The following is a 13,458-nucleotide window of genomic DNA, read 5'->3' as shown; positions in this document are numbered from 1 at the left end:
AGGGCTTTCTTGATTTTGTGTTCTTTACCTGAAAGTTGGAATGGCTTGGTAATGGCTATGAGTAATTCTATTCTTGGAACTAGTACCCTAAAATATGATGATGTGATCGGTGTTATTTTGAGTGAGGAAACTCGTAGGAAAACCTCAAGTGGATCTACATAAGGAAGTGATTTGAATGCATAAAGTAGGGGCAGAATGACTAAGAGAGGAATTAATTCTAGAAATCATGGGAAATCAAGAGGAAAGTCAAAGGGGAGGAGGTCTCAATCGAGAGGATTGAATGACTGCTGGTACTATGGGAAACCAGGCACAAAAAGAAAGATTGCTGGAATTGAAAGAAAAATGAAGGAGATAAATTAGATGGAGACAAGGAGGCAAATGTCGTAAGTAACAAATCCAAAGAAAATGCTTTGCTTCTGTCTTTACAAAGTGTTGATGATTCATGGGTTTTAGATTCTGGTTCTTCATTTCATGCTACACCTCATAGAGGTTATTTCATTGATTATGTCCAAGGGGATTTTGGGCTTGTTTATTTGGGGGATAATGAACCCTATCAGATTGTTGGAAAGGAAAAAATTAAGATTAAGTTGTAGAATGGGAATCATTGGCTACTACATGAGGTAAGACATGTTTCAAGGCTGAGTAGGAATTTAATTTTAGTAGGAAAACTCGGTGATGAGGGTTGTGTAGTTATTTTTAATGATAAAAATTGGAAGGTTTCAAAAGGTTCCCTTGTAGTAGCAAAAGGTGTGAAAGTAGGCACCTTATATCTTTATACAACTCATAATGTTCCTTCTACTTTAATTATTTCAAAGAAAAATGAATGTTCAGGAACAATTGCTGCAGTTGAGTAGGGAAAACAAATAGCTGCTATAGATTTTGATACAACGCTATGGAACAAAAGACTTGGGAACATGAGTGAGAAAGGTATGAAAGTACTTCATTCAAAGAAAGTTTAACCAAGTCTAAAATTTGTTAATATGGATTTTTGTGAAAGTTGTGTGTATGGAAAACAAAAGAGAGTGAGTTTTGTAAAGATTGGGAAGGAAAATAAAAGAGAGAAATTAGAGCTTGTGCATACTGATGTATGGGGACCGGCTCAGGTATCTTCCCTTGGTGTCTCTCATTATTATGTTACATTTATTGATGACACAACTAGAAAAGTATGGGTTTATTTCCTTAGACAAAAATCTAATATATTTTAAACTTTTAAGAAATGGAAATGCTTGGTTGAAAATGAGACTGGTAAAAAATTAAAATGTCTCAGATCTGATAATGGTGGTGAGTATTGTAGTCATGAATTTGAAGATTATTGCTCCACTAATGGTATTCATAGACAAAAAACTATTCCAAGTACTCCATAGAAAAATGGAGTGGCTGAATGCATGAACAGGACTATAATGGAATGTGCAAGGAGCATGAGGTTGCATGCTGGGTTGCCCTTACACATGTGGGTGGAGGCTATCAATACTACTGTATATTTGATTAATAGAGGTCCCTATACTCCTTTGGGCTATGGTATTCTAGAGGAGGCATGGACTAGTAAGAAGGTGAGTTATTCTTTTCTCAAAACTTTTGGTTCTGAAGTATTTGCTCACATAGATTTTGAATATAGAACCAAGCTAGAAGCTAAGTCAAAAACATGTGTATTTTTTGGATATGACATTAATTAGTTTGGTTATAGGCTTGGGATTTTGAAAACCATAAAATTGTGAGAAGTAGGGATGTCATATTCAATGAGAAAGTGTTGTACAAAGATCTGTTGTAGCAACATGAGAAGAAAGAAGATGATTATGTAGTGCTGGATGATACTCCAAAAGCTGATGTTCTAGCCATTCCTCATGATGTGCAACAACCACAACAAAAAATACCACACACACCAATGAATGTTAGATGGTCAACAAGGAAAATTAGACCTCCACAAAGATTTTTTCCATCTTTGTATTCTATTTTACTTACTGATGCTGGTGAACCTAAAAGTTATGATGAAGCTATGCAGGTGGATACTAAGATTCAGTGGGATTCTGCAATGATAGATGAAATGGACTCTTTGCTGAAAAATAAGACATGAGATTTGTGCAAGTTGCCTACAGGTAAAAAGGCTTTACAGAATAAGTGGGTTTATAGGTTAAAAGAAGAGGATGGAGGTAAGAAAAGATTTAAAGCTAGGTTAGTTGTAAAAGGATTTGCACAAAAAAGGGAATTGATTTTGATGAGATATTTTCTCTCATTGTTAAAATGACTTCTATCCTTACTGTTTTAAGTCTAGTGACTATTGAAGATTTACATTTAGAGCAGTTGGATGTTAAAATAGCCTTCCTTCATGGTGATTTGGATGAAGAGATATATATGGCTCAACCACAGGGATTTGCAGTCAAAGGTAAGGAGAACGTAGTGTGCAAATTGAAAAAAAATTTATATGGCTGGAATCAAGTACCTCAGCAATGGTATCTAAAATTTGACAGTTTTATGCATGAGCATGGTTATAATAGGTGTCATTCAGATCATTATTTCTACTTTAAGAGGTTGGATGATGATAGCTACATTATTTTATGTTTATATGTTGATGATATGCTTGTAGCTAGGTCTAACATGGATCACATTAAGGGGTTGAAAATCCAATTAGCACATGCATTTGCTATGAAGGATTTGGGGGCAGCAAAAAAAATTCTTGGTATGAAGATTTGCAGAGATAAAAAAAATAGAACATTGATGCTATCTCAGGCTAATTATGTTGAGAAGGTGTTGCAACATTTGTCTATGGCAAATGCTAACGCTGTCAACACACCTTTACTTGGTCATTTGAAGTTGACTAAGGAGATGTGTCCTAAGACATAGGAAGAGGAGGATAAAATGTCAAAGGTATGCTATGCTTCAGCTCTAGGAAGCTTGATGTATGCTATGGTATGTACTAGGCCAGATATTGCACATGCAGTGGGAGTTGTTAGCAAGTATATGAGTCATCCAGGAATTGAGCATTGGAATGCAGTCAAATGGATTCTCAAATATTTGAGAGGAACATCCAATAAGTGTTTACACTTTGGGGGCTCTACTACTGATTTATAAGGCTATGTTGACTCAAATTTGGCAGGGGATATTGATACCAGGTGGAGTACTAAAGGTTACGTCTTTACTGTTGGTGGGGTAGCCATGAGCTGGGTTTCTAGGTTACAAAAGGTTAATGCTCTGTCCACTACAAAGGCAGAGTATGTAGCTGCTACAGAGGCAGCCAAGGAGATGATATGGCTTCAGTTCTTCTTGCAAGAATTGGGATATCCTCAAAAGGATAATTATTTGTTCACAGATAGCTAGAGTGCCATTCATCTTAAAAAGAATTCAGCTCCGCATTCAAAGACCAAACCCATACAATTGTGATACCATTTCATTCAGTCAGTTTTGGAGGATGGACAATTAAATTTGCAGAAGATATGTAATGACCCCTTTTTAGGGTCATTCATTTTTGTGACTTTTCTTTTCTTTACTTATATCTTTTGCCATGTTTTCTCTGATATAACTTTATTATGTATGCAATCTGCAATCCTTCAAGCCATCACTGATAAAGAGATAAATATGTGATCAACAATTACATTGTGTCTAATATATGCTATTACAATTCCTACACTTGTAACTAGAAGGTTGTGTCAGCAACCATGCTTTCTTAGTCCGCCCCATAAGTCTACAAATGGGAGAAATTGAATATATATTATGTCCCTTTAGTTTCTATTATGTTCTTTGTCCTCCGTATTTGGTCCATGCATCTTCATCGTTATTGCTTCAATAATTTGTTAGAGATGTAATCAATTCTATCTCTTCCTTATTCCCATGCACATATAACATTTGATTGGATTTCTTTATACGTGTTGGTCGGTATTGGCCAACAGTCACATCCTTAGGTGTTAACTAATTCATAGTTATGTTAAAATATATATATTTATATGTTATTTAAATATGATGTTTATCATATATATTTACTTATATTATATGTTATTATAACATATTTGATTGTATTATCATTTATATTAACTCTTGCATCATTAATTTATATAATATTATATTGATTATTTTATTAATCAATTAATATTATATATATTCAAATGTGATAATATCTAGATATGTTATTATTTCATTGTTTATAATGTAATTGTAACATTTATTTATTCTTATATCTTAATCTTATTATTATGAATAATAATAATTTATATTATTACTATGAATAATACAAATGATTAGGTAAAATAAATAGATCATAAGTATTTATCAATATTATTTCTTTTGCAAACAATCGATAATAGCGTATGAACTATTATTATATTTTATCCAATTATAGGATTCCCTCTTAACGTATGATATAAGAATAGGGTAATATATATGTATTTAGGTACATATATACAAAGGCATGATATTAATACATTTGATATAGTTATGTAATATTGAAGAATCATTCTAATCAATGAAATGTCGACTTGTTTGATTTTGAATATCAACTCATTTAATATTAGAATGGAGGTCGATGAATAATAATCTACAAATGATGTGATAGATATCCTTTCTTTTGGAGACAAGGACATATTAATATGTTAACTTAATGAAAAATTAAATAATTATTATTAATAATTAATTTATCATTAAATCTTATAAATATGAGAACATGACAAGATACATACCAATGACAATCCAACAGATATGTTGACAAAGGTAGTAACAAGGGAGAAGTTGAACTCTTCTTCATCTTCGGTTGGTCTTCTAGAGTAAATATGAATAAAAGAACAATAGAGTCCAGAGTGGTTTGATCCAGTGGGAACCCCATGTGGTAGCAATATTGCTATAGGATCAGTCTCCAAGTGGGAGATAGTTGTTTAGTGTGGAGCCAGATTAGTCCCCAAGTGGGAGATTATTAGATTGTGGTGACTGATCAGGAAAGTATTGTACATACTTCATAAAAAAATAAATTTGGGCCCTATTTTATCAAGATTTTGGGCCAACATATAATTATTATTTATAACCCTAAAGTGATTAAAATACTTGTATAAAAGGGCTTAGGGTTAGGGATTGTTTCATAAGGTGTGATGCAAAATTGGTTCTTACGGCAGTATTGAGCTGTAAGGGATTAGGGATTGTAATCAGGTTGTAATCACTAGATCATAAAAATATTGGACTTGCTATTTGGTGGATGTAGCCTAGGGATTGGGTGAACCATGTTAAATCTTGGTGCCTTGTGTTCTTTTCTCTGTGATCTATTATTTTTTGTTATTGGTTATATTTGCATGTAATTGTTATTTTTGTCCGTGGTTTAGTCCTAACAATTAATGCTTGGTACATTTACTCACTTGGTGACATATTGTCTTCCACTTGGTTCGGCCTTCAATGCTCCACAAATATTCATAGCTCAACATAATCATTATCAGTTGGTAGAGTCTTCAAAAACTTGGTGTCCACATACAATACTTTAGTGTATCCTGACCTTCTTTGGCAGGGTCTTGCGACCCAACCTAGCTCGGTAAGGTCTTGAATTTTTGCAAACACTCGGTGATCCTTGTGCATCTTTAATGATGATATGGATGTCTTCTTCTTGCTGGCTAGAACTGATGAGGGATCTCTACTTAAGAATCTTAGTTCCAATTATTCCCATGAGGACTCAAGTTGAAATGCTTGAGTCACCCAACTCTTGAGTGACATTTACTTCATGACTTGGGCTTGCATTCTGAAGAGATTTTGGTATCCATTACTGCTTCATCTGCTTTCTAATATTGTCAGCCTTGGCTTTCTTTTCATATTCAATTCTTCCTATGTTCATACAGTTCTTGGAAAGATGTCCAAGTTCTATACAAATGAAACATCTTTTAGTGTTATCTATTTTCCTCATGTGATGTTTCACATAGTTTGCTCCAATGTGTCCAAATTCACCATAGTAGTAGCATCTACACCATGTGTTGTAGTCCCATCCAAAACTTGGTTTCAGAGTCCATTCAGTTAGATTGAATTTTGTTAGAGAAAAAGGATAATTTAATTTAATTTATTGAATTACCTTTTCTCCCTTCTTAAGATTTTTCTTTATGCATTTTTAAGCTTTCTCTATTTAATAATTATTAAATAACTTTCACCTTTAGGTTACCCTTTGTAACTTATTAGGTTATCTCTTTTTGGGTTTCAATCTCCTTTTATAAGGATTGATCTCTTTGTAATTAGTATTTGTTGAATAATCTTGCCTCTTCTTGTCTTTTTCTTATCCGTGATAAGTTTTTTCCATGCATTTATTCTTGGGCTTTGTGGATTTGATTTGCATATTTGCTCAAATCCTACATGGTATCAGAGCTAGATCTACTGTAGCTTGTTTGGTATTTGCAGAAAAAGGGAGAGCAAGGATTTGGAGGATTAGATCTAGTGTTTTTTGGGTATTTCTTGAGAAAATAGAGGGGTCACTAATTTTTGGAGTAGTTTGAGGCTAAACAGACATCACAGATGGATTTAGAAGGCATCAAAACCCCCATTTCTATATAAAGTTTGTCCGTTTTGGAAAATGTTGATCTGGGAGGCAAATTTTTTTGCCTAGTAGGGCCGTATGGCCTCTACATGTAGTTTGAGGTGAAAATTTTTTTAAAAAATTGAAAAAAATTGTTTCTTGGCCATTTTAGGCCACTGTGGTTAGCAAAAACTACTAGCAGTCATCAAAACTACTAGTGGCTGTGAAAACCATCGGCGGTTATCGCCAATGGTCCCATAGACCGCAACAACTTGGTGGTCACTGCAGCTCCACCATCACCTCCCATGAGTGGCTGCCGCTAGCACCACCAGTGGCTTCACTACCTATCCTCTGCTTTGCCTCTACCCATGGTGGCACATTTTTTGTGAGGTATTTTATTAAAAAAATAATTTTTTTTAATGCATTTTCAGAGGCTCTGTTTGTTTTTTCTTCATAACTTGAGCATACAGACGTATTTTTTCAATCTAAAAAATGCACCAAAAAGCTAGTTTTGAGATGAAGAGATTGGTTTAGGTGTTTTTTGATTTTGATGTAGTTTGGTTGCCTATTTTGGTAGTCAAAGCTGGTTGTTCTATTTTTCACTCCAGAGGGCATTCTTGAGCATCCCATCTCTATTTTTTAAAAATGTTATATTTTTTGAAAGCTAGTTCTGTCTAATTTTCAAAAATGATGTAATTGCTTCCAGATTCTACTCCATGATCTTTCTATCATATTTTTGGTTTTTTTTTTCTCTATGGTGAATATCTTGGCTATTTCAGGTTCGGGGATCATTTTCTTGGCATGGGATCTCTTCTTTTGGGTTGTTGTATCGACTCTTTGCCCTTTCTAATCATTGTTGATATCATTTGTAAGCATTTTTATGCAAACACACTAAGATAAAGTGTCACTTCTTTCTTTTTGAGATCCTTTTCATCATTGTGATTTATGGTACTTGCACTATATTATAAAGTGCCATGGGGGGATAATTGATTGCTATTTAGTGCCATCTTCCTTTGTCAAGTGATTGTCCCTTCCATGACATTAGCCCCATGATGTCTTGGTGACACATGCCTTTATAGGTGTTTGTACCCCACTCTCGATGTGCTTGGTTCTTTATGTTTTACAGGAGATTTTTTGGCCCACTTTCTCAGTTGCCTGTCACCTCACCCTAGTGTGCATTGGGGGGGGGTGTGTTCTTCTGTTGTTCCTAATGCTTCCTTGGCTCATTGGAGTGAGCTATGTATTCAATATTTGATCCTATGTACTAGGCGATTGTAGTGGCTAGATACCTATGCATTTCGGTGAGATGGATCATCTACCATATAGACACTCTTCTTTTTGTTTTCATAGGAGGTTCTACAGATCAATAGTTTCTTTTTTGACAAAGTTTGCAATTTTTTCATGCTTCAGTGGTTTTCTTCATGATCACTCTTTGTTCCTATTTCCTGGAACATTCCTCTAGTTGGAGGCTTCTGCAGTCCACTAAATTTTTTGCTATCTCTTTTTGGAGTAGAGTTTTTCCCACTAGGTTTTCTCTATTTCTCCATTTCATAGAGATTTTTTTGTGATTGGGTACCTCATCAGGCCTTATTATCGGGACCCAAGTTTTCTTTTTGCATTGTTGCTCATCTTAAGGGGGGTGTTAGAGAAAAAGGATAATTTTATTTTATTTATTAAATTACCTTTTCTCCTTTCTTAAGATTTCGCTTTCTGCATTTTTTAGCTTTATCTATTTAATAATTATTAAATAGCTTTCACCTTTAGGTTACCCTTTGTAATTTATTAGGTTACCCCTTTTTGGGTTTTGATCTCTTTGTAATTATTAATCTGTTGAATAATCTTGCCTCTTTTTGTCTTTTTGTTCTCTATGACAGGTTTTTTGCATGCAATTATTCTTGGGCTTCGTGGATTTGATTTGCATATTTGCTCAAATCCTACAAATTTCTTGATTTTTCATTTAGAAGATTTATGTCCTTGTTTATTGAAACTATAACATTTTCCTTTAAACTTATATTTCTCCTTGCATTCACTTGTTCTATGTCTATGATTATTGCAATTGTAGCATTTTCTATTGAATTTTTCTTTACAATTACTCTAACATTTATTTGATGTATTACCTATCTTACCACAATGATTGCAAGTAGGTCTTTGATTCTTTTGAGCTCCTTTCTTGGTTAATTCACCTTCTTTTGTGTATCCTATTCTAGCTTTGCCTTTGTGTCTATATTGACTTTGCTCATTCAATTGATTCATGCTTTCTTGAGATTTCATCATCCTTTCATAAGTTTTCTTTTTAGTGTTTAGATCATTCTACAGTCTTTCATTTTCTGACCTTAGATTCACAAGTTCTTCATTTTCCTTAGTGAGCTAATCAATGAAGTCTCCTTGCTAAAGGGATAGATGTTGAATTTTTCTCCCATGACTTCACATAATCTCACTGATTAGATTTCTTGTTCTCTTTTCAACTTTCTAACTTCTTCTTGAAGATTGGAATTCTTTTCTAATAGGTCTTTGATTTCTTCATCATCTTCACCTAAGTTTCTTTCAGGATATATATCTTCAATTTTTTCTTCACTGTAGAGATTGTCATTCATTTCTACTGCAAAATATTTCCTTCTTTTGAATGATTTGTTGCCCCACTTTTCATCCCCCTAACCAATTAGAAAATGTGAATGTCCATGTTATAGTGAGAGGAGTAAGTTCTTAGTTGTGGTTGATTCTAGGTCTAATCCCTCTTAGGTTGAATGAGTCTCCATCAGATTTCTCCTTTCCCCTTCTCCTCATTTCATAGCTGACTGGTTCTTCATTTTGTCAAAATGATCTTATGGGTAGTTTAGGGCCTGGTTTGATGGAGATTCATGTTACTCATGCATTGATCAATTACAAGTTACATTCACTTTTGATCTATTACTTTTTCAATAGGAACAAATGCTAGTGGAAATTAAAAAATCATCTTCTCCTCAGCGGGTTTCCTAACCCATGAAGTTGGTTTTTTGCAAAAGACACCAAATGACACACATGGATCAAAGAAATTTAAATAGCAAGATATCCTATGGTGAATCAACACTCACTTTGCAATTATGAATTCAAAAAATGTGAAGATTCCTCATGGCTCTCGTAATTGTCTTTGACAAAAAACTCAAAATGAACTTCTCTTTGGCGGGTTTTCAATCTATGAAGTTGGTTTTTTGAAAAGGCAGTTTAGAGTGAAAAGAAATGATAAGTGGGCCCCAACAGAATTTTTGCACCTCAATTAGACATTTCCAAACCCAAAAAGGAAAATGGTCTAAAGGCCAATTAAAAAAGAAGCATTGGCAGAAAAACACAAACTGTGTTCTCCTCAGCGGGTTTTCAATCCATGAAGACAATTTCCCAAATTTTAAAGAAAATCTAGCTGGTAATCAGATTGGACCCACAATTTGTGCATAAAATGTCTCAGAATGATAATAGAAAGAATCTAACCATTACAAGAAAGAGTTAATGAGAAAAAATCAACCCAGTAGATATTTTTCCATGGAGTACTCTATTAGTAACTTCTCAAAACTTAAAGGAAAATGAGAAAGTAAGTTATAAGGAGATAGAAAGTTACCGTTGAGCCAACAAAATAGTGAAAATACCCTTAGATATCCATTAAACCTCCACATTTACTATTTCAATGGATCTCTTCTTCAATTCATTTATGTGATGCAAATTTTGAAGATTAATAGATGAACCAATGCTCCTATATATATAGAAACCTGAGCAGTTGAACAAACTATAGCTCTTTCTTTGAACCACTATTCTGTTAATGTGCATAACTTTTTCAAAAAGCTAGTATATGTTGCATTAGTTATTCTTTCACTCTCTTAGTTCAAATCCCATTATCAACACAATGGCAAACAAATTTGTGGGTTTTGATGGGTTGAATGGAATCAAATCCCAGTTGCAAAATTTCACAGATACCTCTCTCCATTTTTACGACATGAGGGATTTTAAAAAAAGAGTGAATTTTGAGTAGATTCATCCCATCACTAAGAAGCTGCAAGGATGTGGGTTGGTCAAGGCATCTAGTTTTCTGATTGTAGTTCAGGCCCCAGAGTTGATCTATGAATATATACATCGTTACAACCCAGAGATGAGGCAGATTGTACTATCGGATAACATAGTGTTGATTTCAATTGACAAGCAAACTTTGGTGAATTTCTTGCAAGTACTGGAAAGAGAGGAATCCTCACCTGACCTTCAAAGGGGATGTCTTTGAGTTCTCCATGAAGAAGATGATGTGGAGGAAAGAAATCATGCAGACATGGTTCCAAAAATCACAGAGTACCAAGAGTAAGGTTCCTAAGACTTTGTTTGGAACCAACCTTAAACCAAATATTATTGACATCTTGGTCCTTTTGCATAGATTGAAAGGTGAGGTAGAAGCTTTGAATTTTATTGAGCAATATTTCTTTTTAGTGCAAGTCATTTGCTTTGACACCTAATATATTGATTGGGCTTATGAGGTAAGTGAAATTTTGTCCAATGCTCTTTGTGCTGCAAAGTTTTATAATACATTCTGTAGATACTTAAAATCGTCCTAAACACTATATTAATTTATTTAATATTTCTTTTGACATTATAATTAATTATATTCATCATATTCTTATACTTAATTAAATTTATCTAATTAAATAGGTTCATTTTTCTTAATGTATTTAAATTTAATTTAAATACTTCCCCTCTAATGTATTAAATTTATTTAATGCACAGTGCTCCATACATCCCCTTTTAAATGAATTCTAATTTATTTAATCCCCTCTACTTTATTAAATTATTTAATCTTGTGATTAAGTTAAATCCTATTTAATTTAATCCTAATCCCATCCTAAAACATACTCTACACCCATCACTCTCATCCTTCTAAGCCTACCCACTACTTAATCTCACTTATTTATCTTAAATACCTTTCTAAACACCTTTTAGCGCCGAAGTGTTTGGTCACATATGTGTGAGAAGCTCATGATCTAATAAAGCTTCCACTTCATTTACACCTTTTACATCTCTTACACCTTTGTCCCCCACTCCTTCCCCCTAAGGTCGCTTACACATGTGTGAGCACACCTTGAGCCTTTCAATCATAAAGGCTATTTTTGACTTTTGCATGGCTTTTTCCTATTAACCCATGTGTCTCCCTTGTGGAACCTATGTGGATGCCACATAGATGCCACCTTCCCAAGGCCTCTCTCAAACCTATAAATATAGCCCTTGACTCAATCATTTTTCATCTCCCTCATTTGCATTGTTATGATGCTAGTTTAGCTTTTGAGTTCTTAGAGATTTTATACTTAGAGCTAATCTTTGGTAGTTGTTTGCATTGCTTAAATTTCTAGATTTTGCATTAGTTTCATGGTAGTATGATATTGTTGGGTTTCTTTCTCCATTACATTCCATCCACATTCACATCCATGGAATCCTATGAGGGTGGCTTACTTATAGCCATTGCTTAAAGATATCTCACATATATTTAGTGTAGCTGCACATTTGCATACTTGCATTCATTTGTATTGGTTTTAAGGGATTCATTCATAGTTGTGTTTAGGGAGAGCACATCATCATCCCTCCAATCTAAAGCACACCAACAAGGCCTTTTATGGGCGCCCTTGTTGAGTTGCTTTGAGGTTGCATGAGGACTTTTCATTTTGGTTGCATCAAGTTGTAAAACTTAAGTATATATAGTTAAATTTCAATCTTTTTTAAATATTTGATATATATGTGCAACTAAATTTTCTTGTTTACACATGCTCCTAATAGGTTAGGTTTTCTTGCATACATTTTGGCACACTTGGTGAGATCCACGTCCTTCTTTATTGTCAAATTGCATGAAAACTTTCAAACTTGCTATCAAAACCTACACATTGTCGTCTTTTCTAGGATGTAGTGTCATCTATGAAGATGCTTTGTCATCCATGCAGATTAACATTTAAGTAGATTGGCATCTCCACAATTGGTAGTCTAAAAAAATTGGTTTAATCCTGCAAGCAAGTGGTGTTTTGTCATTTCTGTTACCATTTTGGCATCTCCAAATCCTAGTTTTTCGTCTCTAATTATTACCATCCCATCATCTATGTAGCGGGCAGCAGGAAACTATCTATTTTATTAAGCTATCATCTATGATATTAACCTACTTCTGTCATCTCCAATATGTCAACTATCATCTTTGATACATCAGCTATCATCTCCACTCAGAACCTTGTCGTCTGTGCTAGTTAGTATCTCCCATATCTGATCAAAATTCTATCATATCTAAAGTTTAGCATCTACAATTATGTTCTATCATATTTGACTATAAAACTATCAATGAAAAATAAATTGTACATCCCTAGATTCTGTCATTTGTAGTTTTGGTGTCTGCGCAGTTCTATCTTTTGCACCTAGTTTTTGTCATCTCCAATTTTTGATAGATTGACTCATTTTTTAATGTTTAACCCATTGTTCGATTGATTAATAGGGATTTCTAATTTGGTTTTCATTGCATGAGACAAACTTTGGGATATCTTTAATGATTTCAATCACTTGAAAATTTGTAGTGATTTTAATCACTTAGGGATTTATAGTGATTTTAATCACTTGAGGAATTGGTAGTAATTTTAATCACTTGTAGGATTTAAATGGTGAATGAACTTGTATGAACTAATCAGTTTCCTTGGAATGCATGTTGCGACTAATATTAAAAGCCAAACACACTCTTGAATGCATTAAGGTAAAACATTACACACTCTTGAATGATTTCAGATAATTTACACACATTTCATTGAAATGAATTATGCTCAAACAATCTCTTGAATGCCTTAATGAATGAATACATTTTTTATTAGAATGCATTGTAGAATAATCAAACCCAATCTTGAGTGCCTTACAAAAATTGATATGCTTTCATTGGAATAAATGTTTATATAGCAAATACACTCTTGAATGCCTAAGGTCAAAGAAGCTTGCTATGAAATATTTGGATTTGGTGCTTAAAATGAATTCAC

Source organism: Cupressus sempervirens, chromosome 5, assembly GCF_028749045.1.
Source record: "Cupressus sempervirens isolate cs-2001-9-10 chromosome 5, ASM2874904v1, whole genome shotgun sequence".
In the NCBI taxonomy this organism is placed as follows: Eukaryota; Viridiplantae; Streptophyta; class Pinopsida; order Cupressales; family Cupressaceae; genus Cupressus; species Cupressus sempervirens.
Note: the sequence above shows the minus strand (reverse complement) of the source record.